The sequence below is a fragment of the Pelodiscus sinensis genome, chromosome 2 (genome assembly GCF_052426305.1).
Source record: "Pelodiscus sinensis isolate ZL-2025 chromosome 2, ASM5242630v1, whole genome shotgun sequence".
NCBI lineage: Eukaryota > Metazoa > Chordata > Testudines > Trionychidae > Pelodiscus > Pelodiscus sinensis.
Window position 1 is genome coordinate 136421494 of NC_143053.1, and position 27659 is coordinate 136449152.

Below are 27659 nucleotides of genomic sequence, written 5' to 3' on the forward strand. Positions count from 1 at the left end.
TTAATGGGCAAGAATACAAAATCACCACCTATCTACTTGTATGACTCTGAAGAGACAGCTGTAATCGTATAGTCTGTCCTGCTCTGTGGCACAAGCCATGGACTCCTGAAAAAATAAATCCTGGAGCACAGCTTTTATAAAAGACACCCAATCTTGATTTTAAAATTGCCAGAGATGCAGAATCTACCATGGCCCTTGGCAAATTGTTCCAATGGTCACTTACCTTCATTGTTAAAAATTTACACATTATATCTAAGCTGAATTTGCCTAGCTTTCACTTCCAGCTAGGACGAAGAGTCCATTGTCAAACATTTGTCCCCCTAGTAGATATTTACAGATTGTAATCAAGTCATCCATCCTTAACCTTCTTTCAGATCTGAGTCTATCACTTAAAGTCATGTTTTCTAATTGTTCTCATGACTAATCTCTGAACCCTCTCCAATTTATCAATATCTTTCTTAAACAGTGGATGCAGAACTGGAAACAGTATTCTAGCAATACTAGCAGTATTCTAGTCATACAAGTGAAAGATATAGAGGTAAAATAACCTTACTATTCATGCTTGAGATTCCCCAGTTAATGCATCCAAGGACCTCATTAGCCCTTTTGGCCACCGTATCACATTCAAAGCTTCTGTTCAGCTGATTATCCACTATCACTCCCAAATCTTTTTCAGAATCACTGCTTCCCATCTAGTAAGCATGGTGTACATTCTTTGTTCCTAGATTTATAATTTTACATTTAGGTATGTTAAAATGTGCCACGGTATCAGGAGACTGCTTTGAGCAAGTATGGTTAGAGAGTACTAACATATACACAGAAAGACATTTTAAAAAAATCTACAAAATGAAAAGGGTGAAAACTATGCTGTTACAGTCTGAAAAAGTACATTTGAATTTACAAAGTATTCAGTTTCCTCTGTCCATTGAAGCTTTCCAGCTGGTTGTCAACATCATCAAGTAAGTTGCCTTAAGAAACAAACAGAAACCTAATCTCATTAAAAAGGCATATTTGTAATAATTTTCTCTAAATTGAAGGTATATTTATGAACATATAGAACAAAAGGACCTGGTCCCCTATGCCTTACTCAAGACAATCTCCTATAAATGTTTTGGCAGTTTTAAAAGTACCCAGCATGAGTTTAGAGAACAAAGATTGATGAGCCAAATACCGAACTTGTACACATTATTAAATCTTGCATGAGGTCAACAGATCGATAAAATACCACATCAGCTCATAATCAGACCCAATAAATGTTATGATCATAGAAATCATAGAATACTAGGACTGGAAGGGACCTTGAAAGGTCATTGAGTCCAGTCCCCTGCCCTCTTGGCAGGACCCAGTACTGTTTAGGTCATCTCTGATAGACATTTATTTAACCTACTCTTAAATATCTCCAGAGACAAAGATTCCACACCCTCCCTAGGCAATTTATTCCAGTGTTTAACTACCCTGGCAGTTAGGAAGTTTTTCCTAATGTCCAACCTAAACTTCCCTTGCTGTAGTTTAAGCCCATTGCTTCTTGTTCTATCCTCAGAGGCCAGAAAGCTCCCTCCTCCTTGTCAGCGGCAGATATTGGGCAGGGCGAGCGGGACGGCTGCCCCGGGCCCCGCGCTTTAATAGGCCCCACCCCAGCACCGGTGTTTAACCTCTCACCCACGCTGCTCGGAGAGGGGTTGGCAGCCTGGGGCTCACATGGGAGCCCGACGTGGTGCATTGGATGCTCGAGCCCCACTCCCACCACAGCAGCAAACCCCGCGCTGGTGTAGCCGGACATTAACCCCATGTTGTTTCCCCCCCCACCCCCAGAGAGCAAGAGAAAGGCAGTCAGCCTTTGATGCCCTGGGAACGCAGGTGTGCTGCCTGTCCCTGACTCTACCATAAACAGAAACCAGACAGTAAATGGGCTAGCTGACGACCCGGGGCCTCCCGCCGCCCTGATGGCTAGTACCAGTAATTGACACGCCTGCACTGTCCCAGGAGAGGAATCTTTGCCCATCACATACCAGAGGTGCCCATTGTCTGCATTTTCCCAGGTGTGAATTATGCTTTGCACCCTTCTTGGGAAACTTGGTATTCAAAGCCATTTTTCCTAATTGGCCACTTGAGACCAGGAAGAAGCCTACACGACCCAAGGGGTATAAAGAGGGGTTTAGTAGCCCACCCCATTTGAGCTCCAATCATCTGCACCTGCTGGCAGGTATTGATTGTCTCCCGAGGTCTGTGGGACGCCCAGCCTCGTCCTACTTCTTCCCGAGGGATTGAGAGAAAGACACTGGCCACGCCAAGTCTGGAACGCAGGGGTGAGAATTATACCTGCTAGGTGTCTATTTTGCATGCATTTAATAAGAGCTCAGAGAACGAAAAGGGTTTCATGATACCTGTAAGTGACTTATTAGTGTAATTTCTGTCCTGTCCTTTGTAGTGGCTGTGTTATCTGTAACACAGTAGTAGCATTTAACAGCTTAGTTTACCCTGTAACAATAAAATAGTAACTGTTTAAGCTTTAACCTGACTCCTTCAGTTGCTGTAACAGAACCAAGCACAATTTAAAAGAACTTCAGCCGGTCATAAGGGACAGGTATAGAAGAGCTTGGGCATTTTGAATTGTGTCACTCCCAGGTGACAGGTCCGTTGGGGCATCTCTCAGTCTTTCCTGGACTGCCCACTGCGAAGGGGTCCTGTATCCTAGCAGCTAAAATCTGAGGTGTAATAAGCTCTTCCTATAAACTCGGGGCGTCTGAGAGCCTGTTGGCTGCCCTCTGCGACGGGACCCCGGTCCTAGCAGTAAAGTCACAGATGTTAAACTCTTTTTCAGGGCGCCCTCCAGCCTCCTAGGCTGCCCACTGCGACGAGACCTTGCGTCTCAGCAGTTGAAGACTTGGGTGTAACACACACACACTGCCCTGACCATCGGCTGACAGCTGGTCAGGTCTGACCACGAGGCAGCAACAGTCTCACCCCCACGCAGAACAAAACAGCTGCAGCGGGGCCCGTTGTGGTGCAGGAGCTGAGAGCCGGCAGGGGAGGGTCCCTCAGGGCTGCTTCCGCCCCCCCCCCCCCGCACAAGCCCATTGGCCAGACCTGGACAATGGCAGCTGCGGGAACCCACCAATCACCGCTCCCGTCAGGCTTTTAATCTCCCAGCACATGGCCAGGCAGCTCCTGTGGGAGAAACTGGCGAGCAGCACTTCTAGGTAAGTGTCCAGCCCCCTAGCCACTCCCACTGCGATATATGCACCCACATAACCCTCCTCCCAGACTGTGCACCCCAATCCCCTGCCTGGGGCACAGTCCAAACCCCTGGCCAGACCTGCTCCAGGCCTGCTGGTCCCCAGCCTGCTTGTGCGGTCCCCAGCTGATTTTTCTGTAGGGTCAGTGTCCCCTAACCCAAGAGAGGTTTCCCACCCCTGCCACAAATACAGGAGGCCCCTGCTTTATAACAGCCTGCTTTATGACCCTCCCCACCCCACCACCATTATGAACTTTTTCCGCAGTGGGGAAGGAGCCAAAATCCCCCGACTTACATCCTTGGCCTATTGTAAATGCAGGCTCAAGTTACAACTAGGGTTGCCGGGTGTCTGGTATGGGCCCTGACAGTCTAGCATTTTTGGCTTCTGTTGGGTAAAAAAAAAAACCAGAAAATACCAGACCAGTAAAATGTCTGGTATTTTCAGTTTTTCTCAGTTGGAAAGCCACTTGGGACATTCTTGCCCTGCCATGTCTGGTGGGGATGGGGAGTGTGAGATTTAAAGGTGCCATGATTTTATTTTTTGGGGGGGAGGGCACTTTTTTTGCTCAACATTTGGACATCCCCTCCCTTTTTATTAATGCAGAATTTTGTTTAAAAATGAATTACAATATAATTAGAATAAAAATTATCCAACTAAATTAAGTTTCTATCAAATTTACCCAATTCACATTTAATATGAAAATATCCTTCAATTTGTGCATTTGATGCCTTTTTTCTATTTTTTTCTCCAAAGGGGGGCCTGGAGAAATTGTGCTGCCCTGGGCCCCGCAAAACTTTCATCCGCCCCTGCTCCTTGTGACACTCTTTTAGATACCTGAAAACCGCTATCATGTCCCCTCTCAATCTTCTCTTTTCCAAACTAAATAAGCCCAATTCTTTCAGCCTTCCTTCATAGGTCATGTTCTCTAGACCTTTAATCATTCGTTTTGCTCTTTTCTGGACCTTCTCCGATTTCTCCACATCTTTTTTGAAATGTGCTGCCCAGAACTGGACACAATATTCCAACTGAGGCCTAACCACCGCAGAGTAGAGCGGAAGAATGACTTCTCGTGTCTTGCTCACAACACACCTGTTAATGCATCCCAGAATCATGTTTGCTTTTTTTGCAACAGCATCACACTCTTGACTCATATTTAGCTTGTGGTTCACTATAACCCACAGAACCCTTTCTGCTGTACTCCTTCATAGACAGTCTCTTCCCATTCTATATGTGTGAAACTGATTGTTCCTTCCTAAGTGGAGCACTTTGCATTTGTCCTTATTAAACTGTTTACCTCAGACCATTTCTCCAATTTGTCCAGATCATTTTGAATTATGACCCTATCCTCCAAAGCAGTTGCAACCCCTCCCAGTTTGGTATCATCTGCAAACTTATAAACATACTTTCTATGCCGATATCCAAATAGTTGATGAAGATATTGAACAGAACTGGTCCCAAAACAGACCCCTGCAGAACCCCACTTGTTATACTTTTCCAGCAAGATTGTGAACCGTTAATAACTACTCTCTGAGAATGGTTATCCAGCAAGGTATGCACCCACCTTATAGTAACCCCATCAAAGTTGTATTTGCCTAGTTTATGGATAAGAATAGCGTGCGAGACCGTATCAAATGCCTTACTAAAGTCTTGGTATAACACGACCACCGCCTCTCTATCCACAAGACTCGCTATCCTATCAAAGAAAGCTATCGGATTGGTTTGACATGATTTGTTCTTTACAAATCCATGCTGGCTGTTCCCTATCACTTTATTGTCTTCCAGGTGTTTGCGGATGATTTCCTTAATTACTTGCTCCAGTATTATGGCATATATGTAGTACAATATTGATCAGCTGCCCCCAATTAACTGAAAGTATTCTTTTACTGAAAATTAGTCATGTTCTTTAAAGTTCTGCTTATTGTTACCTTTATATTTAATTTACGGGAGGCCTTGCCAATCTGCAAAACTTTTGGGGAGTTTAGATTTGTTCTGCATTAAATGAATGAGTATAAATGGATATCCAATTCAAACAGATAGAGCCCCAAAGTAGGAAAGAGAGAAGTAGTATTGTCTATATCCTGTGTACGGAGACCAGGAAGATCTCTTCCGAAAAAGCTTCTTTCGAAAGAAGCTTGCAGTCTAGATGTACCCTAAGTGAAGTATTTTGTATTTTTCCATATTGAACTTCGTCCTATTTACCTCAGACAATTTCTCCAGTTTGCCCAGATCATCTGAATTCTTATTGCTCTTCTCTGGACTTTTTCCAGTTTCTCCACATCTTTCCTGAAATGTGATGCCCAGACAAAGCACTTGCAGAAGAAGTACTTCTAGAGTCCCAGTGAAGCTTCAGACTGTCATGAGACACCACTAACATGATTTTCACAGCCTAGTAGATCCAGAAAAATAATGTCAAGAACAACACTAGAAGCTATATTTGGCCTTTGCTGACCAAAGCATTGATTGTCAGCTGTGAGGCTCAGTGGAAAATCACGTCAAACTTTGCCTGTCCAAGCAAATTTATCATCATTGTAAGACTCCTCCTCAAGCAGATCATGGCCTCTATCCTGTGCAGTGGCTCTAGTTCTGAGCCTTTTATCATCTGCACTAGTGTAAAACAAAGCTGTGTACTGGAATCCACCCGTTCCTCCATTTTCTTAGCAACTATGAAAACAGTAACCCAAGACTGTCTACCATAGGGCATTGGTATCCAATATCAGACTGATGGCAACCTCTTTAACCTTTCCCATCTCCAGGCCATAACTAAAGTAATATCAGCAACAATAACTGAACTGCACTGTGCAGATGATTGTGCTCTAATTGCACACTCAAAAGAGGATCTACAAACAGTCCCTAAATGCTTCTCTGAAGCTTACAAAAGCTTAGAGTTAGGTCTGTTTATTGGCAAAACAAAAGTTCTCCATCAGTCAGTCCTTAGTCAGCCATCAGGCCCAGCATGAAAGATCTACACTGACAAAGAAGGACAGAAAAATGTAGAATATTTGCCTACTTTGGCAGCCATCTCTCATAGAGGGCAGACATACATTTCAACTTCCAGCACAGAATCCGCTGTGCCAGCCTTGCCCTTGGCAGACTGTCTCACTAGGTGTTCAACAGTGATGACATCAGAACACATGCTAGACTTTTAGTTTATAAAGTGGTGGTAAAACATGGCTGTGAAACATGGAGCTCCAGCACCAGCACTTTCTTCAGAAGATCCTCAACATAAAGCGGGAGGTTCATTGCACGAATGTCAGTGTCCTCACAGAGGCCAACCTATTCAGTGGTGAGGGCCTGAATATCCAGCACCAGCTGAGGTGGAGCGGGTGCTGTGTGTGTACGTGCCTGATTTATGCTTACCAAACCATCTGCTGTACGCACAACTCACCACAGGAGAAAGTGAACAGGGAGCCCCAAAACACTTTAAAGACACCTTCAAGAGATGTGACATTCAAGAGACATATCAAGAGATGTTACATTGACACCACACACTGGGAGACGGCAGCCCTGGATAGGTGTAACTAGTAAAAGCTTGTCAAAGAAGAAACTTCCACTTTTGAGGAAAACTGTCTTCCCCTGGTTGAAGAAAAAAGACAGAAAAGAAAGTAAAAACTACAATTGTGTCCCAACGCTGTCTTCCAACAATGCTTGCAATATCTGCCAAAAAACCTGTGACTCAAGGATCAGATTCCTCAGTTACCTAGGGACATAGGTCAGGAAAAACAAAATCCTTGAAAGAGATCATCCTCAGCTTGATGGATCACTTATGATGCTGATGACTACACAAGACTATACTACAACAGACTCCTAATTCCTGACTAATATAATTGTATGAAGTTTCTGCTTGATCATTTCAAATTTATCACACCCTAGAGGTTGACTCCAAACTGAGAAACATACACCACTGAAATTATGCTTCATTATCATAAACTACTTTTAAAACTTAAGTGAAGAATGACACATTTGTATATCACAATAAATTCAATGCTCTCTAGAAAAAAAAAACGCTCCTGTGGAACCTGTAGACATTCTTTATCAGACATTTTTTGTATTTGTGCAGGGGGTAAATGAAGCTTATCTGCATAAAAATTGAATTATTTGATTGTGCTATAAAATTGCAGAAGTGGGGAAGAGACACCGACCTCAGCACAGGACAAGGTTTCAGGACTGTAGCTCAGACAAGACTATCATTGTGACTGCTGGTACAACCTATGAAGAGTTGAGGTGGGGACAAAGAAGTCATACAGCAGTAGCAGTGCTAGTGCTGAAAACTAACAATTAGTCAACTGATCCAAAGGTGGTCTCGTGCATTGTTTCATGGGATCTCTGTCACACCATCCCCTCTTTGAAATATATATGGGCAGGTCAGAGATCTCACGAAGGAGTATGGACTGTGGATACTTTGGTATGCCCAGGCAACATGGCTCCTGCCACCAAGGCCAGCCGCAAAGAACCGCTAGCTAAGCAGAGCTGCCCCTCTACCCACAGCCAGCCCCAGGGATCTGGCTGCCAGGCAGCATAGCCCCGGCCAGCTCCAGGAATCAGCTAGACCCTGGGTCCCACCAGTTGAGCACCATGCCCCCGCCACTCCAAACAGCCCTGGGGAACGGCCATCCTGCTGCATCCCTTCCCTCCTAAACCCCCCTACACCTCTCAGACCCCTGCCCTGACTCCTGCACCCACACTCCCTGTCCCGAGCCCCTCCTCACCTTCAACCCCAGCCCCTGCTCTGAGCCCTTCCTCACCCACCAATTCTGACTCCTCCAAACCCCTACCCTGAGCCCTTCCTTAATTACCCCAGCAGAGCAAGGGTAAATGTGCTAGAATAAAATACATGAAATTTCATTTTCTTTTAGTGACTTCAGTATATTTTATTACTCTTTGTTAATCAACATAGAAAATGAATAAGATCACAATAGCAACACCAGAGAGAGTCCCTAAAAGATCGTAATTTAATTGCAGCTGATCTTCAGGAAAGCATACAAATTCTCCTCTTTAAAACTAGAAAGTTTCCCTAATATGCAGTATGTCGTCCGGCAGTGTCAAATTGTTTATAAGTTAAGGATTACTTGCACTGCATGTTATTAAGGGTTTACATTTAACAACATCAGAAAGTTACCTCCTATAAAGTTTTCAGTGATGAATTTTGCTTTTAGCATAGTGCCACTAGAGAATAGATTTTAATCTTAGCCTCTTATTCATTAGCAGAATACAGTAGAAGACATAAACTCTTTTTTCCCTCTGACCATGCTTTGTAAATAATTTACAACATACATTGCCGCTATAGGTTTTTTAATTTGTTTTTTGTTTTGCTGGGATTTTTAAAAGTTGACTAAAATAAGCCTCTTTATACAGACCTCATGACTAAGCCAATTAAATCAATTCTTGTGGAAGCAGATACTGTGTTTATTTCAATTTGATCATGAAAGATAGTGGTCAGAGTTAGTTTTATAGCAACCCAGCAGCACAAAATATTTTTGTTAGAGCTGTGTTTCAAATGTAGTGCTTGTAGCAAATCTAGTCTGATTGCCAGCTTTGTGTAGACCATGCACAAGGACCATTTGCCAGTTTCATTAGTTTTTACCCTAAGGAATTTTTCCCAAGTGTTATGCATTATATTGGAATAGCAGAAAATGAAGTGCAAAGGGTAAAGTTTACTGTGACACATTATTCTTGCCCTCTAGAAAAACTATAGAAAGCCTTCTGAAAAGTAATACTCACATTCAGACAAGAGATCAATTTAAATGGGCAGGAAAGTCTATAGTAAGGGCCCAGAATGTCCTCTCTCAGGGTATGTCTACACTACCACTCTAGTTCGAACTAGGGTGGTTAATGTAGTCATGCGGAGTTGCAAATGAAGCCCGGGATTTGAATTTCCCAGGCTTCATTTGCATAAAGCCGGGCGCCGCCATTTTTAAATGTCCGCTAGTGCGGACTCCGTGCCTCGCGGCTACACGCAGCATGGACTAGGTAGTTCGGACTAGGCTTCCTAGTCCGAACTACCGTTACTCCTCATGAAACGCGGTAGCCGTGCGGCACGGAGTCCGCACTAGCGGACATTTAAAAATGGCGGCGCCCGGCTTTATGCAAATGAAGCCCGGGAAATTCAAATCCCGGGCTTCATTTGCAACTCTGTATGACTACATTAACCACCCTAGTGCGAACTAGGGTGGTAGTGTAGACATACCCTCACAGAAATAGGAAGCAGCAGAAAAGAGAGGAAACAGCAATAAGGTTGCCTTCATGTTTCTTTCCTCAACTCATGCTGTTGTGGGGAAACAGAGATTATAATAATTTTTGGAGGGGTGGGGACTGAAGGAGATGCACAAACCCAGTTCTGTGTTTCTATAAATGATCTCTGGCCTGTAGTTCACGTCTTACTTCTTGATGGGTCAGGGTAAGCCAGTGGTTGATCCCATAACTCTGCTGAATGATGTGTTTCAGGAAAGTGATTTGTGAGATGGGTATCACTGAGCAATGGTTTCTTTAGTATTATCCAAATTATGAGATGCTAGATGGCTAGTGGTAGATTTCCCAGACACTATGGATTCCCTTTCACTAGCTATTCAAGGCATGTATTAGTCATAAGTAGTGGATCAGTTTTCTGAGAGAGCTTCCAGGATTTCTTGATTTGTGGTGGTGCCAAATGTTTGGAATGATTGTGCTGCATTATCAAGCCTTCTGAGCTTAGCTTATTCCTAGTATCTGGAAATACCGTGATGCTGAGGGTACCTCTCTCAAATAGGATATTAATTTCTCTTATTGTAGAGGGGGGGAGGGGAAATGGAGAGGAGATCTGGCATTCCAAATTACATTATGAAGTAACACAAAACAGACCTGTGGGATGTGACTTTCTTGCTAATATAGCAGAGGACAAGTATAGTCTCTTGGCTTCCCCTTCCCCCAATGCAGTTTTGAAAAAAGAAAAAAATAGTGCACCAGTTTCTATCTTTTTTAATGTTTTCTTCCAGTGACTCTTACACTTTCTAGCTTCCTGCTATTTCTTGAAGGACATCTGAAAACTAAGAAGACTTTAGCAACAGTAGGACTGATCAGGGAGGAGGATATTTCAGTGACAGCATGTAAAGAGCAATAGTCAAGAACAGTGTTTCTCAATCTTTTTTTTATAAAATACCCCTTTGAAAAAAATATTATAAGTGCCCCCAGTACCTGCAGTTTTCAGACACACAAAACTTTTTTCTTCCATTGCAACACATTTGTTTAAACAACTTAATTATTGCCAGTGGGTGATGACATTTTGGGTGTAAAAAGTACACAAATAATAAAGTGCTGTAAAACTTAAAACAAAAAATCAGTTTTCTCCAAATTTCAGTTGTGTTGACATACCCCCTAGACGTCTACTCAAGTACCCCTAAGGGTACTCGTACCACTGGTTGAGAAACACAGGTCTAGAAGTATCAGGTGGTTTCAGGGCAATCTTTTTGGGTGGTTCTTTCTTTCTGAAATGTAGTTGAGTACAGGAACAGCTCATGGTTATGGGACCATCTTTCCTGAAGATGAAGAGGTGTCTGTCCATCAGCTGGATGAAGTGGTGATGTCACTAGAACTGGAAAGTAATAGGTATTAATCCTACATTCACATTCAGCCTGAGGATCAGCCAGAAACTGGCTGTGTGTTTAGCCTCAGTGATTACCTTAGAAAAACTTAGTTTGGAGCTTGACTATTAGCATTTCTGTAAGCAAAGATACTGATGTCAGTCAGATATCACTGAAGCTGATGTATCAGCTTTGCTGAAATATCTGGTGATCTGTAGAATCTATTTAGCATCACTAATGGAGCATATGCACTTAATACTCAGTATCAGGGGACTTTTCTTCATTTGCAGCTGGATGGGAATAATTTTGTCACTTTTTTATCTTTAATTATTTTTAAGAACATAGAAACAGCCATTTTTAAAGTTCTCAGCATTTTTCCTTTATAAATTACACCCATATACTTTGCAGATCAGCTATAATATGGCACAGATTTATGCCCATCTAAGACTCCTAGACCATTATGACAATAAAGATAACTCAGCCAATCACTACTCTTACTCTACAGCTAACTAGCATGCAGCTGTAAGATTTGTTTCACAATGGAGACTGCACAGAGGGTGGATTATTTGGCTCAATTGCCATAGTTCTTCGAAACCACACAAACACAAGAACCCCAAACACATACAGTACATCACTACATCACACACCACTCATTTGCCACCCACACAAATCAACACACATCTTCCAGCATGAAATATCCACAGGTTCAGTCTGGGCAGTGGGCACCATCCTACAGGGGCACAGATGTTCCTTGGGAGCCTCACTGGATTTGGTGGATTTTATGGACCTCCTTAGGCTCTGGGGTAGGGACAAAAATGAGGGATACAATGCATGAGACAGGGCTGCCGGCAAGTAGGATAAGGATGGGAAGCAGGATCTGGGAAGGAGTTGGGGTGCAGAAGCAGGTTGGGAGTAGGGTGTCTGGCCAGGTGGAGGGAGCAGGAACAAGGGAGGGTGCAGTGTGTGGCCAGGAAAGAGGGTGCAAGAACAAGGGAGCGTGTTGGAGCAAGATGTGAGTGCCAGGTCTTGGAGGAAGGGAAATGACGGGATTGGGATGGGGGAGGTCTGGGTATGAGGGGGAACCTTAACTAGATTCATGCCCCCTTGTAGCAACAGCTGCAGCCATGCTGTCCCAGCCACCCTAAAGGGAGGCCCCGCTGCTGTGGCCACGCAATTCTGGAGGCCGGAGACACTGCTAACTAGCTGGCCCCACAATCTGGGGGTTGGTCCTAAGGTACCAAGGCCACAGGCCACCCTGGAGTCTGTAGACACTGCTGCCATGGTCACGTGGCCTGGGGCCAGCCCCAGAGGACAAAGGTGCCACAGGACATCCCAGAAGTACCACAGGCCACCCCAGAGGCACCATGGCCACAGACCACCCTGGAGGTGCCGCTGCCATGGCCACACAGCTTGGGGCTAGCCCTGAAGGCATTGCAGCCATGCGTCCCCAGGCCATCCCAGAGGTGCCATTACCGCACCCACACAGCCCAGGGCCAAACCAGAGGCACAGTACGGTGGCCAGGTGGCACAGGGCCAGCCCCAAAGGTATGCTACCACGGCCCAGGGTTGGCCCCAAAGGCACCTCTACTGTGCCTATGTGGCCTGGGGCCCGCCTGGAGGTGCACTACCAAGGCTCGTGGCTGGCCTCAGAGGCACCGCTACTGTGGCCAGGCGGCCTGGGGCCATCCCTGGAGGTGCCACTATTGCACGCACATGGCCTAGAGTCAGCCCAGAGGCATGCTACCATGGCCTGCGGCCGGCCCCAGAGGCACCGTTACTGCAACCACATGGCCTGGGGCTGGCACCAGAGGTGCTGCAGCAGTAGCATCTCCAGCCTCTGGGGCCAGCCCCAGACCGTGTGGCTGTGGTAGTGTGCCTCCGGGGCTGGCTCTGGGCCACCTTGCCATGATAGCGGTGCCTCTGGGGTTGGCCCTGTTGAGGAGTCTCAGCCCCTGCACTGCCTTCTCTCCAGAGGATGAGTGGGGGGAGGAGAGGCGGGGCTGAGCTCCTTCCCCACTGCAGAACACACAGGTTAGGGGGCAGGGTCTGGACTTGCCTCACAGACTGGATCAAAGCCCAAGGCAAGCCGGATTTAGTCCACAGAGAGGCTTTTGCTCACCCCTGCCTTTGAGTGTAATTAAACCTTCCTTTGCCAAGACCTCTGATATCAGAGTATAGTTTCAAAAGCCAAGGCACAAAGGGATAAGCAGCAGCATCCAGAATAATGGTGGGGGATAGTCAGTTTATGACAAAATCATTTTGTAGAAATAGAGTCACAGCATTTCCCTGAAGCTAGATTTCCGATCAGAGAAAAACATTGGCATCATTAACCTTTCCAGCTCAGCCCATGTTGACATAAATCAGCCTCTGTGGTTCACAAGGGAATAGTACTCTCTCAAATTTTGTACACATCTACTTGAGAAGTGCAAACTATGGGCACATGAGTCCCATCAATGGCCTGAGTGTAGTTTGGAAACCACAATCTCTCAATACCCAGAAATTACCTCAGGAATATTTTTTATGCCCGCAACACACATGATTGCCTCCACCATCACTTTGCCCACAGTTGAATTTGCAACACAAAACAGGTTGTCAACAGACCTCTAGTAGTCTGCGGTAGCCAGGTTCTCGATGGACATATCAACCTGCTTCTGCACTATCATCATGGGCGCAGTAGCGGTGCCTCTGGGGCTGGCCCCAGGCCATGGTAGCATGCTGTAGGGTTAGGGCTGATTGCACACAAAGCTTTAGAAATGTAGTTTACGTCATATGAAGGTTCTGGACCCACTGGGGGCACCCCAAATCTGCATGACAATGTGGCCCTACCAGTATGTGCTTGTGGCTCTTCTCTAGGGCTGTGTCCAGACTCAGGGGTTTTTTCGAAAAAAGTAGCCTTTTTTCGAAAAAACTTCACCTGCGTCCAGACTCAAGCCGCGTTCTTTTGAAATTAAATCGAAAGAACGCGGCTTTTCTTTCGATGGCGGTAAACCTCGTTTCACGAGGAAGAACTCCTTCTTTCGAAAGTTCCTCTTTCGAAAGAAGGCGTTCTTCAATGTAAATAGGGCTTCTTCAAAAGAGAGCATCCAGACTCACTGGATGCTTTCTTTTGAAAAAGCAAGCCGCTTTTTCGAAAGTTCAACGTGCAGTCTAGACGCTCTCTTTCGAAAGAGGCTCTTTCAAAAGTAACTTTCGAAAGAGCCTCTTTCAAAAGAGGCTTGCAGTCTAGACATAGCCTAGAAGTGCTGGTCTACGAAGAGGGCATCAGCACCTACATGAAGCACTGTGAGCGGTATCAGTCAGTTTGAATCTTCCATGTCTGTCCCTCTCCTCCTGCTTCTGCTCCAGCTCCATCATTAGCTTGGTCAGGTGCCTTTGATGGGTGAGAAAATACCACCAAAAATGTCACCATCACTTGGTGGCTTTTCTATATTGGTGGCTCCATTTGCTGGAAAAGCACAGAACAAAATGTTGGCTCAGAAGGATGTTTTGACAGGCTATTCAAACTTACTGTAATATCCAGGGAGGACAGTATCGTTTTTCCTCAGTGCTTGATAATCAAAGGGCTGTAGTGGCCATATTTCAGAACATTAAGAAGTCTAGGATATGGTTGGCAGGCTTGAGTCCCGGTGCTGCAGTGTGAATGCCAGAGCACCAGATTTGAGCCAGGCTTGTAAAATTGCTAAGCTAGGGCTGATAATCAGTGTAGCTGCTCGAGCCTTGGTTTTCTTTAACCCAGAGTTCACAGACTCAAATCCCACTACCTCAGGGCTACCTTGCAATGTCAATGTACCCAGAAAGGCTAAAACAACAAATGTCACGCTTTCTTCTACCAATATTTCTATAATAAAATAATTAGACAAACATGAGTAAACTGCTCAAGCATTAAAAATGTTAACATTGCACCTTCTGAATGGAACACACATAAATGGTGAAATTGTCATTGAAAACCCAAGGAACAAATTAGTCTTCTAGAATAGCACTGAAGTTAATGGAAGACACAGGTGCTGACTTCACAATGTGCTAGGGGGTGCTCAGCCCCCAGTTCTGCACCAGGCCCTGTTCTCTTCTGCCTCTGTCCACAACACTCTACCCCCAGTGCACCTCTCCCTGCCCTATTCTGACCCTTAGTACTCTGCCCTCACTCCTACCTCTCATCCTCAGCCACTCGAATACCATGAAACAGCTGATCATGGCAATCAAGAGGCATGGGGCAAGTGAGGTAGTGCTGACCTGGGCCTGTCAGTGGGCAAGAAGCACTGGGGGGGCAGGATAAGCAGCTGCTAGGAGGATGCCGGTGGGTGCTCCGCACAGGACCATAACAAGGGTGGGGAAAGCGGGGTGCTCTCTTTGGGTGAATCATAACCAGCAGCACAAAGATACACTGGCTATGTCTAGAGGACAAGCCTCTTTCGAAAGAGGCTTTTTCGAAAGAATCATAGACTCATAGACTTTAAGGTCAGAAGGGATCATTATGATCATCTAGTCTGACCCCCTGCACAGTGCAGGCCACAGAATCTCACTCACCCCTCCCAGAATAATCCTTTCACCTATATCAGGCATGTCCAAAGTCCGGCCCGCGGGCCAATTGCGGCCCGTGTTCCGGTTTAATACGTCCCCCCAGGTAATTTGGCAATATCTATCTTTTATGGCCCCCAACCAATCCATATGTATTGAGATGAATACATTGTAAAATCTCAGTTAATGTCAGTTGGTCTAAATCAGTTATAAATATATTTGGACACAACATGTGTACTTGGTGTTATGTTCCTGTTCATATTTTTTGAACTTAAAAGTTGACAGACAACCTTTATTACCAATAATATGTAATGTACTTTACAATGTTCCTGACATATATTTCAGCTTCCTGGATTTTTTTTCATCTGGTCTTCAGGTATGAAAGGCAGAGTGATTTAACACCTGTTTAGATTTGTCATCCATGTGACGAAATGAAAAGTATGCCGTTTGCAATAAACTTTGCATAAAATAGTTAATTTGCATTTAATTTTAATGGTTCAAAGAATGTCAGGCAAAATGGTCGGCCCTCACGCATGTTCACTTCATCAAATCTGGCCCTCTTTGAAAAAAGTTTGGACACCCCTGACCTATATAATCATTTGAATCATTTGAAAAAGCCTCTTTTGAAAGACAGTGTCTAGACCAGTGGTCCCCAACATTTTGGGGCTGCCAGGTGCCTGGGGGCGAGGCCGCTCACACGCTGCATGTACGGGGGCGGAGCCGCTCACAGGCCACGTGCCTGGGGGTGGGGCCAAGCATGCGCAGCACGCTCGGGGCCGGCACCGGCATGTGCCGTGACCCCGGGCAAGCGCCACCCAGGTGCCACATGCCAGGAGCCGGCACCGGCATGTGCTGTGACCCCGGGTAGGGGCCGCCCAGGTGCCGCACGCCCGGAGCCATCACCAGCATGTGCGGCGACCCCAGGCAGAGGCTGCTCAGGTGCTGTGCACCCTGGGGCCGACAGTAGCATATGCTGCGCACCCGGGGCCGGGGCCGGCACTGGCATGTGCTGTGACCCCGGCCAGGGGCTGCCCACGTGCTGCATGCCCGGGGCCGGCACCGGCATACGCCGCGACCCCAGGGTAGGATCCGCCCATGCGCCCGGGGCTGTCACCTGCCGCACGCCCGGGGGCGGGGCCAGCACAGATTGCTCTGCAGGCGCACATAAATGGCCCGGTGTGCGCCATGGCGTCCGCAGGCACTGCATTGGGGACCACTGGTCTAGACTGCAACCACTTCTTTTGAAAAAGCAAGCTGCTTTTTTGAAAGACAGCACCCAGGCAGTTTGGATGCTCTCTTTCGTAAAAGCCCTGTTTGCATTCAAGAAAGACTTTTTTTGAAAGTGATAGAAATTTGATTTGTCCTTTTCATATGTGTTCATTTTTTTGATTGTATCCTTTGATATATATGGTCATGCCAATTTTCTTCCATTATTTGATCTGAGGAAGTGGGTCTGGCCCACGAAAGCTCATCACCTAATAAACCATCTTGTTAGTCTTTAAAGTGCTACATAGTCCTGTTTTTTTTTTGAAAGAGCACTTTTGAAAAAAGGCATTCTTACTTGTGAAATGAGGTTTACTGCGATCGAAAAAACTTCCGCATTCTTTCCATTTAATTTTGGAAGAACACAGTGGCAGTCTAGACGCAGGTGAAGTTTTTTCGAAAAAAGGACACTTTTTTCGAAAAAACCCTGTAGTCTAGATACACCTACTAAGTAAAAATCATAAGCTGCAAAAGTAAAAAGCACAACACGTGCTAACCTAAGGAGGATGAAAGATTCAATGAGTCATCTCTCTAGACTACTTAAAAATATCCTTTGGTCAGGTTTTTCTTATTTTATAAGACTTGAACAATGTCTCACTATTGACACAGGATTGAAAAGGAAGTGAGATAAAATGATCGATTGAAGATTAAATGAAATAAAAAAAGGCTTTTTGCCTTCTGCCAGAATATGATTATTTCCCAGTTGGGTTTGCTGCTCTTACATAAATAGATAGATCGTACAAAAACTTATTCATGTGCTTAGCTTAACTCACATGAGTACTCTTACTGAAGTCAATGGAACTACTCACTTGAGTAAAGTTAAGTACATGTGTAAATCTTTACATGAATGAGATCCACATGTGTGATTATATACTTGTGTATGCACAGCTGATGAACTCTGGTAATATAATTGATGGTAAAACTAGTTGCCAACCCCTTGTATGGCAAATAAAAATGTAAAAATCCTTCCTAAATTCCTGCTATTGGTCTGTGCTCTAGGCTTTTCCCTCTCCCTAGTGAAGGGTGTTGTGTACAGTTCATTTTAAAGTCCTTAGAACTCAACAGTAGATTGTAAAATCATAGAATCATAAAACACTAGAAGTGGAAGGGACCTGGAAAGGTCATCAAGTACAGTCCTCTGTCCTCACTGCAGCACCAAGCACCATCTAGATCATCCCTGATAGATGTGTATTTACCTGCTCTTAAATATCTCCAGTGACAGAGATTCCACAACTTCCCTAGGCAATCCAGCTCATTGCTTAAATACATGTAGTGATCATATTTATCAGTTGGATGGCATTTTCCTTCAAAAATTAAAATGTTAATTTCACCCTCATCAAATACCTCTTCTTGCCTTTTTAAAAAAAAATAGTTGGAGAAGAGGAAATCAAATACTTTTTACCATAGGCACTTACAATAAATGGCAAAAACTGTGATTTTAAGAAATATATTTTATTGTTTGACACTATGCCAAACACACTAACTTTGCAAGAAGATTTGCTATTAACACTGAAAGGAAGTCAAGAAAAATAAAATACTATCAATGAGTTGTTTTCACAGCTGTAACCATAGTTAGAGCCGCGTGTGGATACAAAATTTGTATCCATATCTGATATGTGAACCACAAACATGATTCACAGATATTCACAGATGTAAAATGGATATCTGTAAATTTGCAGGGCTCTAACCATGGTGTCCTTTGTTAAACTGTTGGTGCTTGGTCCCCAGTCCAAGACCAGACATCCATGCTGCAGTTCCGTAGCCTGAGCCCCTGGAATCTGAGTCAGCTGGCACTGGCCAGGTGCAGGTGTTCAATTGCTGTATAGGCATATTCCGTGTGCTCCTTTTTCTAACATTAGATCACATATTCATTTCTAACATGTAACCTTTTGAAGTTAATTTCTGTTTCCAGTGAATGCATCTTTTTAATCTTTCCTTTTTAATGAAAGCCAGCAGCAAGGCCAATTATTTTTCCCCTTGGTGTTATTCTCTCAACTTCCCAGAACATCATATTTACTACATTTCTATCATTTAGACTCAAATATTTCTCAGTATAGAATCTGAACAGTTCCTAATAATTAGAAGCTAGAAGCAACAGTCAAACCCCAAAATTATGTATTCATTTTTAATTACTGATTGATAGCAAGATAATTACTTGTCATTTTTCCAGTGATTACTTAGAAGTATGTAGAATTACTTAATTTTGTTTGGAAATTGCTTAGGGGTTGATTGCTCCCTTCCAGCTGGGGGCTGGTGTGACTGCATCGGGTGCACAAGCAAGAGTTTTCTCCAAATTGTTCTGTTCTGTAGCGCAGTGTTGTGTTCCCACCTCACATCAATGCAAAATGAGCAGAGATTCCAAAGCCAGAAGCCACAGAACAGACAAGACCCGCACAGATCCCAGAGGGTTAGAACAATCCATGAAGAGTCCAGTGCATCTAATTTGACCACTGAGGCCTGTGCCCAAAGTACTTCTTTAACCCCACCCATGCACACACACCTTTCCTCACCCTGACTTGTGCATCACTGACTCACAAAGCATTCTCTGCAGAAACCAAACAAAGTTGATGGTGACAGAGTTAATCCCTTCCCCCTTTTAAAATAAGACGGGGAAAGATCCACCCCAAGTGCACAACTAGTATTAAATGGATTATCAGGCCCTCTATATTTTATACATATTATTATCCAGTTGTGACCCATAGAAATATTGATATCAACTGGCAGAGGGCACAGGGGTACATTAGAGTTAGAAAATGTAGCTACTACACTGCCAAAGAATGTCATGTAACATCTCTAATGAATGCCTGTGACACAATGGTCATCATAATCATAGCAAGATGTATGTACAGAAAATATGTGAAGAATTATGTTTATATATGGGAAATTATATTCTCTAGGTCAGGCCAGGGCAAAACACAGCCTGCAGGCCACATCCAGCCTGCCAAGCCACCAGATCCAGCCAGCAGAGGTTGTGGGGAGCCCCAGACAGGCTCCTCTGCTTGCCCTGCGGCCCTGCACTTGGCTCAGATATGCGGCTGTGGGGTGCTCCGGAGGGGAGGAGAGAAGATTCAGATGCTGCTCCTACCCCTACCACAATCCCATTGGCCGGTTTCTGGACAGGCACTGGCCAATGGGAACTTCCTGTCTGAACAACAGAAGGTCACAAAGCACAATCCCTTTGCTCACTCATTCAACACATGGGTAAGCAGGCAGAAACATTTTAAACTCTGCAAGCCTTTAGCTCTGCAGGCAGCCAGGCAGACTGGTAAGTCTCCTGCTGAGACCCTGCCTCTGGCACTTCAGCCTCTCCCTTTCCAAACCCTCTGCCCCTCACTCCTGTACCACTATGCCACATGCACCCATTTCCCCTCCCACATCTTGCACCCCAATCCCCTCCTATCTTAGATCACATCCTAAAACCCTGCACCCTGTTCCCTGTTCCCCTCCCTCCTTTCCCCAAACTCCCTCCCAGATCTCATTCTCCCTCCTGCATCCCAATGCCTTACCCCAAGCTCCCTTTTGAATCCATCCTCCATCACAGACCCTGATCCTACTCCATTAATATTATGGAAAAGCCTCGACCACTTTCCAAAGTCTTGGGAGTAGCCCCCTATAAAAAATTATTGCATACACCTGCTCTAGGTCTATGAGTTAAGGGCTCGTATCACTCTGACTGGTCATGTACAAACTAAGTATTGTATGGTTCACAATGGATGCTCATTTAGGGTCCATCTACACAGAAGCGTTATTTCAGAAAAACTGACATTATTCGGAAATAACAAAGAGTGTGTATACACTACAAGCCTTTATTTTGAAATAGTGTTGAGCTGAAGGACTTCTTACTCTGACTCATGGTAACCTTTATTTCACAAGGAGTAAAGGAAGTTGAAGGAAGAATGTTCTTCCTTCCACTTCCTGCTGTGTAGACAGCACCAAAGCTATTTCAGCTTTAGCTACGCAATTGACGTCGCTGAAGGTGCGTATTTAATTCGACTTTTGCATTGCTGTGTAGACATACCCTTACGGTGTAAGCCAGAGTGGGGAACCTTTTTTCTGCTGGGATCATTTAACCCAGAAAAAAAATCAACATAAAAAGCAAACATAGGACCCCAGCTTTCCTTTGGGTGGGCAATGATAGGGAGACCATTTCCCTACTCCTTCTGCCTGCAGGTCTCCTTTCTCCTTGGAAGGAGGAGGGGTTGGCAGGATCAGGGCATGGGGATTGCCCACTTTGTCCACCCAATACTCCTGCCAGAGAGCAGGGTCAGGATTTGGACTACATGAATGTAAGCAATGGGCCAGATCCAGCCCACGGGCCATAGGTTCCCCACCCTGGGGTAAGCAGTCAACCAATCAATACATTTAGGAGGCTGTGGGAAAAATAAAACAACAGAGATATTCTTATGCTAGAGGGCAGGTGGCGGTGAGGTGCATCACAGTTCTGGATACCTCTACCCCTAGTGATTACTTAATTTCAAATTACTTATACATGTTTTTATGACGAAGTGCTTAATGTCAACAAATATCTGTTGGAAATGATTAATCTGCTTAATACAAATTCTGCAAACATAATGTAATGTTGGTTTTATTTCTATTCACTGTTATGGATAAGCAAGCATTCTGCATTGTGACAGTCCAATATGTCACAGATTAAAAGGGCCAGTGTAGGGTGGAAGCTATCCAACTCATTTCTTTCTCTACTTCAAAGACATAGACAGTCCAGTCCACAGGACATGGAATCACTGACGTATTGATGCTTGGTTTTGGAATTAACAGATGTACATTCTGAGACAGTCATGTGCAGCTCCTTTGGGACAGTGGCATCCCCTTCAAAAAAAGCTACCTTTCTTTATTTGCTCGGTAGTAAAGTCCTTTTATATTGAGCACTAAGAGCTTAGATTTAATCATTGCTGCTTTTAACTACATATTTAATATTGGACAAAGAAAACTGTTGACCTTTGACCTCCAACCCTGAAGTTGCTGCAGCACTTCAAGGCCTAATAACCATACTTACTGAGAGACATAGCTTTGAACTCCCCACGATCCCAGTGTGACACCAGTATTTTTATTATAAAATGAAATACACATATTACAATAACGTATATAGCAAAAAGACAAAGCAGCAGCTTCATATTATAAACTGTGGTTTTACATCCATTGAAAGTCATGATTTTGCATAATTGATGTAAATAATTTACACAAACATACACAGGGAGATGACAGGCTTTGTGGGATGGAGGTACAATATGGGTAACAACACTATTCTGCTTTGTAATGGATGAAAAGTTGAAGGATATGCCTTGGGGGCTGAGTAGATTGAGCATCTCATAGTAAATTGGAAATCTTATAAAAAAAAACCCTGAAAAGTCTATGTATTTCTTATATAAAACACACTTAGCTCCATGTTACTTTTCACATAAATGTATAAGTATGACTCCATTTTGAGTATGTGTTGTTCTGACTCCATTTTTTGACAGAAATATATACAGGCAGTCCCCGGGTTACGTACAAGATAGGGACTGTAGGTTTGTTCTTAAGTTGAATTTGTATGTAAGTCGGAACTGGTACATATTGTAGGGGAAACTCTAGCCAAACATTTTTTTTAGTTTTGGATAGCATAGGGAAAGGTTAACTCCCCTCTAATGTTTGTTTTGCTGTCTGTTCCCCTGTTCAGAAGATTTCACATCTATTTCTGTCCCTGTGACAAACTCAGGACTAAAGGAGTAACTCATCAAATACCAAACAGCTCTGCACCATGCTTTGAGCTAATAGCTTTATTTCCACACACCACCCAGGGTTCTAGGAGGAGGGTCCTTTTTTTGCTAACACAGTGAGGCCTGCACTTTGTTTGTTTTGGTGGAGTCTTTGTTTGCCCAGGGAGCCCAGCATGTATAGGGGGAGGAGGGGCGGAGAGGCTGCTTTTGTCTGTTCGGCAGCCTGTTGCTCAGGGAAGGGGGCAGCCTGTTGCTGGCAGGGGGGTGGGGGGGGCAGCGGGCGTGGGGAGGCACTTTTCCTCTGCCCGGCAGCTCTGCGGGACCCCAGTCGGAGCCGGCCCGAGGAGGAGGAGGATCCTAGGACCCAGGTGAGCGAGCTCCGGGAATGCTGCTGCGCATGTGCGGGAGTTGCCTCACCCCGTTCGTATCTAGGGATCCGACGTAAGTCGGATCCACGTAAGTCGGGGACTGCCTGTATTTTATATCAAATTAAAATACAGTTTTCTCAGTGCAGAAGATGCAATACGTATGTATGATGGCTGCTAGAATCAGAAGATTTTCACATTCTAACGCGGTATGGTATGTCCATTTGAATGTAATTGTACTGATAAGGCTTGTTTGTTTTTTTAATAAACATAAGCTACTTTGTTAAGCCTGTACTTAGATGTCACAAGATCTAAATTCTAATCCTGGTTTTGAAAAATCATTATGTTTCTGTTGTCAAGTATGTTGGCCTCTCTCTCAATCAGTATCCCTTTAGATAAAATGCTTACCTATCTTTGTAAACAGCTATGAGATCTACAGATTAAAAATTAATATATAGAAGTGCAGAGTGTTATTTGTGAAAAAAAAAACATCCAATAACAGATTTCATGGGAGTTTTTATGGTATTTTTATCTGCAATATATCTCTCTCTATACTTTTCTCTCTTTAGTTGATGACCTCTTTGTTTTGTTCAGGAGATTTTAAAAACTGCTTTTTTTTTTGCTGAGCATGGGCAAATTGTATCCCATCTACATATTATATAAGAACCTAATAGTTATAAATGTCCATTCTGGGGCACACCAATGGTCCATCTTACCCACAATCCTATTTCTGATAGTGGGCAATACCAGACCTTCAGGGGGCCTGTACATTGGTACATTTTTTGCAAGATCCACCCTTGTCTTGTTTCCCCTGCTTCTAGCATTCATAGGATTAGGGATATCCTGAGCACAGAGTTGCACATCTGGCCATACTGGCTCATAGCCATTGATGGACATTTCCCCCAAAATTTTATCTTGTTCTTTTTTTAACCTACTTATATCTTTGGTCTTCACAACAACTCATGGCGATGAGTTCCACAGATTGATTGTACACTGTGTAGAAAAAATTACTTTCTCTTGTTTATATTGAACCTTATGCTTATTAACTTTAATGGTTGACCCATATTTTGTATGATAGGAAAGAGGAAATAGAATGCCTGTATTCATTTTTCCTGCACGATTCATGATTTTGTAGATGCCAGTCATCCCCATCATCTTTTTAACTAACATATAGCAAAATGTGTGCACTTGCATTGCAGTGACATAGCCGGAAGGAGACACTCAGGTGGGTGAGCAATGATAGAGGTTTTTATCTGTAAAAAACAATGAGGAGTCCAATGGAACCTTAAAGACTAACATGATACAAAGTGATTTTACCCATGAAAGCTTATGCCCAGACAAATCTATTAGTCTTCAAGGTGCCATGGGCCTTCTCATTGAATCAGATGAGCTCAGTGTCGTAGGTAATTACAAAATAACTAAGTTGCTGAGTCTGTTTACACTGGGTGTGGTCATTGACCCTTGTGCAAACTGTGTCATAGTCTGTAGTTTGATATAACCACTTGCCAGATCCTGGTCATGTCATTGGCAAGAGGAAGATTGCCCTTGTGCAAGAACCGGCTCTGCATCCCTCCTGCTGAGGTAGCTAGAGCAAAGGATTTGAACTAGCATGCCTTAATAGTACCAACCCCTGGATCCAGTGCTGCACCCATGTGGCTATTAGCACTCAGCATAAGTTAAAGCAGCTTTTTGGCTGTACTTGCTTATGTCTGAGATGCAACCACAGGATCAGATAGTGGAACTGGGACCTTAATGTAAACCTTGCATTACTGGTTGGCCAGAGCTGAATATCTGGCCTGACAAGTGCAAAATGGTAAATTAATGTGGAAAACTGAGTTGGTGGCATTTTAAACCCACTTTGCAAAGGGCTAAATATAGTAACCTAGTCCTTAAAAGAGTTATGCTGGCAGTGCAATGCCCCCTCTCCTTCAGAATGTACCAGAATGGTGTTCTGGCACATTCCAGCACTACTCAAGCCCTGCCTAAATGCAGTACAGGACACTGGAGAATGAGACCCACTGTATTCATAAACCCTCAGTCCAAAGAAGCATTGCAGATCTTGTGCTCCAGGATAAAGCAAGTTTCCTCTTTTACTGCAGGCACTAGCACTACCTTTACATCTTAGGCCACTAGTAAGGTAAAGGCAAGGAAGAATCTAGCACGGAGCATAGTCAACCACCTGTCTTTTCCCATCTGAATAACCATGGGTATGTCTACACTACCACCCTAGTTCAAACTAGGGTAGTAATGTAGGCAACCGGAATTGCAAAGTAGGATTTGAATTTCCCGGGCTTCATTTGCATAAAGCCGGGCACTGCCATTTTTAAATGTCTGCTAGTGCGCACTCCGTGCCACACGGCACGGACTAGCTTCCTAGTCCGAACTACCGTTACTCCTCGTGACTACCTAGTCCGAACTACCTAGTCTGTGCCGCGTGTAGCCGCGCGGCATGGAGTCCGCACTAGCAGACATTTAAAAATGGCGGTGCCCGGCTTTATGCAAATGAAGCCCGGGAAATTCAAATCCCGGGCTTCATTTGCAACTCCTGTTGCCTACATTACCACCCTAGTTCGAACTAGGGTGGTAGTGTAGACATACCCCATGTTATTACTTCTCATAAGAGCCTCTGGTAACAAGTGGGACCAGCTGCAAAAAACAACTTACAGGAATGTTGAAATAAAGCTTCCTTTTCAATTATGTTGTTTGACATTTTTTGAAAGGTACCTAAAAGTCAAACACTCACTCCCTTATGTGAATTGAGCTAACTGCCTATTAAGCTCAAAGCACAGAACTCTCCCTTAACCATAGCAGATGACTACTTATGAGCCAAATTAATGCTGTTTCTCTTGAGTACTTTTCAGGGGTACCAATCCTGCTCTCCACTAATGTCAATGAGACCAGGAGCAAGTGGTAAAAGTCCTGCACAGCTTTCCCAAGTAGGTGAATATGAGACATTAGATTAACTGAAACATGGGACTTTGTTCTATTATAAATTCAGGAGTATCAAGGCTATTGTTGACCCTTTAGAAAAAACAGATCTATATTCATTTTTTTGTCACAGTTACCATGTTTGACTCTGCTGGGATCTTACCCATGCTTTTGGAAAATGCATGTATCAGATGCTTTTTTTTTGAGACATCTAAGGCTGCAAGCATTTTATAGATCAAAATGAGCTGTTAATTGGAATAGTTTTCAACCTATAATTTAGATTACTTCAGTGGAACCCTTTAAGCTTTACTATTAACAGACTGTGGCTTTCTGTGAACACTTTTCTTAGCTGGTGTGTTATTGCGTTCATAATCTGATCTCCCACATTTGGTGGTTTTAAATATTTATATATATGCATGTGTGTGTGTGTATACACACACACCTGCACTGTTCAATAATATTGTGAAACTTAATTTCAATGTTCTAAAAATACCAATGATGTTTTTAAAAAAACAAAGATGTTTGCGAGAAAAGAGATTATTTACAAGAAAGCCAATTACTTACCTTACTGTGTTAACCATCCTGGCTGTGTCTAGACTGGCCAGTTTTTCCGGAAAATAAGCTGCTTTTCCGGAAAAACTTGCCAGCTGTTTACACTGGCCGCCTGAATTTCCAGCACTGACTTCCTTCTGTAAGAAATCAGTGTTTTTTGCAGAAATACTATGCTGCTCCCGTTCAGGCAAAAGTCCTTTTTGTGCAAAACTTTTGCGCAAAAGGGCCAGTGTAGACAGCTGAGATTTGTTTTGCGCAAAAAAACCCCGATCGTGAAAATGGCGATCGGGGATTTTTTGGGCAAAAGCGTGTCTAGATTGGCCACGGACGCTTTTCTGCAAAAAGTGCTTTTGCGGAAGAGCGTCCATGCCAATCTAGACGCTCTTTTCCAAGAATGCTTTTAACAGAAAACTTTTCCGTTAAAAGCATTTCCAGAAAATCATGCCAGTGTAGACGTAGCCCCTCAGTTACAGAGACAGTGTAAATTTCAGTGCATCTAGAACAAAGAAGAGATGTTAGAAGTATTGTATAATAGGCCTCTTTCTTCTCCTGCTTGTTGTTGCATAGCAAGAACAACTCCACTAAAGTTAGTATTGTATAAATGGGACCAAAATCAAGTACAAAATATCAAATTTTAATCTGTGAATTTAGCTATATGCTGCATGTGTGGCTTATTTGGTGTACTGCCATTATGTTTTGTTGATGTGTGTTTGTGGTATGGCATCAGCATGTTTAGGTTATTTGTTTCCAACGTAGGTGCCCATTCTGCAAACACTGAGACATACTTACATAGATCCTTGGGACAGAGGCCATCTTTATGTTCTGTGTTTGTACAGCACTTTGCAGAATGGGGACCTTATCTAGGACTAGGGCTCCTGGTGGCTGGAGTCACTTCTTAACAGAAACTTGGGTTCCCCAGTATGGTGAGGAACTGTAGGAAAATCATCATAACTGAGTCTTAACAGATGTATTGCTGGATGCAGGGGTGTGAACAGAAATACAAAGATGTCCATTTTCGGAAGGGCGCTTTCCGCAACCATTGTGGCTATAGAAGCTGAGTCTCCTGTCTCCCTCCTCCCAAAATGTGGCCAGAGAAGTTGGCTTTCCCTGCCACAGCCCTGAGGGCAGTGGAGTTCACTCTCGAGATGGATCTTCCTCTGTGACCCTTGGGCTGAAGGAATTCACTCCCCCTGCCCCAACCTGATACCAGAGACATCTCTATTCCCACAGATTGAGAAGACCTATACTCTTGCTTGCACCCCTCTTGTGCATGCCTCTGACTGGATACCATGGGGGATGTTACACATCCTACCTCACCCTAGCTCACACCTGATGCATCCCTGACTGCAGATAGACTCTGAGACCTGGAGAAGGTTGACTGTAGAAGTGTTTGGGATTGCCACACAGACACATGCCTCATCCCTTGGGAAGGAAGGTCCAGAAACACAACTAAGGAAGCAGTGGCTGTTGATACCTGCTCAGTGGAGCAGTTTGTGTGTATAAACAGAGCAATCTATTAATTTTAATTGCCTT